Raw genomic sequence first — 3,136 nt, 5'->3', positions numbered from 1 at the left:
TAGCCCAAAGAAAATCTGTTGTTCAAAGATGAGCTAGGGAGTCAACCCTCTCTTTACGCAGCTACTTTCAAATACAAAGGCATCTTCTCCACTTCTGTGGGTGCTGTGAGCTCCAGCCAGAGGGTGTGTGCTCTGACTCATAATACACACATTAACACTTTTCACCCAAACAATGGCATTAAGTGTCTTATTTAATATTTTCGTCATATAATCACTAAAGCATTTCCATGTGTTATTAAGTATCACCACATTCTAATCTGAACTGCCTGTACGGGATTATTTCTGAAAGGTATTGCAAGTTACAACATTCAAACACACAGAATGAAAATAAAATCTAACTTAGTTATTAAATGCAGGTTTCTAATTTACAAACAAATGCTGTCATGGTAGTGTACTAATTAACGCAACAAGTAATTAAGCCTGCATCCTTATTTTGCCTGTACAAGATTTCTGTTGCAAGCATCAGCCTTTGTAGTGCAACTGAAAAACTAGGCAGTTATGGTAGAAGGACAGAAACTCATCGTAAGTGACTGAACATGATTATATAATGGTGTTATTTCTCTTATTCTGATACACAGCATGGCAGTTCTGCACTATGGAATAAGTACATTGTTATCAGAAAGGCAGCACCCTTGCTGCTGGAGGCTGCAGAGTACAGCCCACTTAGTTCCCCAAAAAGCATCCCACTCACTGAAGAGATTTATTATGATTTTCTTTTATCTAGGTTTCTTGGAAAATGCATTACATCATGTAACTCATTCACTGTGCTTTGTTCAGCACTTGTGCTATGCAAAATCATCAAAAACTGATAAACTGCCAGCACTGCCCCATGGCGTTTTGCTGTCACCACAGTGGGACAAGTAGTCCCTTGTTCTGGGCTGTTGTTGACCACAGTCATGGTTCAGATGAACCCTGATGTGCTCAGCTGGACAGAAGAACACTGGCAGCTGCGAGACGAACACATGCAGTTAGCCAGCACCTGCCATGCAGAGCACTTGCAACCCTCACTCATAACATTAAGCCATTCTCTGATAAATAAGAAGGCTCCTAAAGTCAGAATAACCACATTGGAGAGAACATTATAAATTAGACAAGCAACTGCTGCAGTGTCTAGGTATTATTAGTCAAGCACTCTAAAACCCAGAAAATAAATGTGTTACAAAGGGAAAATCTATCTTTCCTCACAGGTACAGACAGAAGTAACTGCAGAGACACTGTGGGGTTCCACTGCAGGCGCCTGGCAGGGGAAGACAAGACAGGGTTTGGAGAAGACCTACTCACAGATTGCACCCAAAAGCTAAGGTGGTTGCTGTTATATAGACCATTAAACCTTTCACCCCTTCTGGCCCCAGCAGGGATCCTAAGTTCATTGTCCACTTGGAGTTTACAGGTAAGGCTTTGTCCTAAATCCAAATGACTATCAGCATGTTATATACTCTGCTGAATGTCACTGAACTTGTCTTCTTACTGACTAAGGTTTTTCCTTTTTATAATACACAAACCACCAAAAAGGAAACCAAGCTTCTCAGGCAGGCAATGAATATTCCCACTGTAGAATGTATTCAACCACTTAACTTGCAGAGAACACAAGCCGATTGCCTAGCAGATCTAGCCAGACCACATTTCCCACTACATTTTTATTCCTGAAAACAGATGAATGCACAAAACAAAGGTCAGGTCAGTTTCATTACCCAAGTAAATAATCTGGGCTAAGAGTAAATCAGCTAACGCACTTAGAAAACTATCAGTATCTGTATTGTAAACACATTCCAGTTAATGCTATTTGAGCCCTTTTATGTTTGGTTTCCTTGAATCTGAGTGAATGCATTTGATTCTGATGAACGATAAATCCTCTGAAGAGCTAACTTTAAGTCCACATTTATTTTTTTAACATTTGCTCAAAGTAAATTCTGGATTACACAATTACTCTGCAACAATGCAAACTGTGCATTGGAAATCCATGTTGCCAGTGCTTTCCTACGGCGGTTACATTCAGGAAATGGAACTACTGCATGAATTGGAAAACTAACCAGTAAAACAAGCTGCAAATTTTCACAGTCACCTGTCTGTAAACCATCTGCACACCAAGAATTCCCTAGTACAATGTGTGAATAGTGTTAAACAGCAAATGATGTTTTGTGATATATCACAAAACAAGCAACTCAACAATAAGCAAACAGTTCCATAGGCAGCTGAATTAAAGAAAAATTATCTCCTAGGGACATCAGCATGGGGTCACTGATGCCCCAAAAGGGGAAAATTCTGCTGCAGCTTCCCATCAGCATGGACAGGGACCTGTCCTCTAGCCACTTGCCTGTTTTCAAAGGACATCTATGAAATTACTTGTTTATATTGCTTGAACTCACAGAACAAGCTGAAAATGTATTAAGTAGGAAACAGACATGGAATTGAGTGAGCCTGGCTTCCGTAACAAAAAAAACCCAAAACAACAACTAAAAGGAAGTAGGACCATGCAAAGGAGACTCCAGGAATTTGGCTCTGGATTTTTATAAATTTTTCCTTGAGCAAAATTAGTGTGGTAACTGCACTGGTTCCTCTGTCTTTTAATGAGGTCCAGATTTTCTTTCCTTTTATTCAAAAACATGTCCTCGAACACTTGATGAAAAGTCTGAAGTCTTACAGGCCAGGTGCCTTTGATTTCAGCTGTATAAGAAATGGGATGGTACACTAAGGACACTAAAGATTTATGAGAACTATAGCAACAATCTCACTAATCATTTAAGGAAAGAGAGGAAGAAGTTTTAGGGTTCACCTCTACTGTCCATTTCCATCTGCACCAAGAAGCTATTTGGTAAATCTACTTTACAGAGAGATGGCACATGCTCTTCCTCAAAGGTGGGGTGATCAGCTTGAACGACAAATGCTGGAAACTTAGGATAACTCCTAGGGAAAACCATAACTGTGAAAAGTCACTCCCTGATCCTGGCAAAGCCTATTTAAGCCTGAGCCAGTGAGATAATCACTGGATATTGTAAGCCTTTCCTGAAGGATATTATGTGATTTCAGATGTTTACAGCATATTGACCAGTAAGCGTGCAAGGAAGTCAGAATCATTTAGGTTGGAAAAGACCTTTAAGATCATCAAGTCCAACCATTAACCTAGCACTGCCAAGTC

Source organism: Aptenodytes forsteri, unplaced genomic scaffold (assembly GCF_000699145.1).
Source record: "Aptenodytes forsteri isolate BGI_AS27 unplaced genomic scaffold, ASM69914v1 Scaffold83, whole genome shotgun sequence".
In the NCBI taxonomy this organism is placed as follows: Eukaryota; Metazoa; Chordata; class Aves; order Sphenisciformes; family Spheniscidae; genus Aptenodytes; species Aptenodytes forsteri.
Note: the sequence above shows the minus strand (reverse complement) of the source record.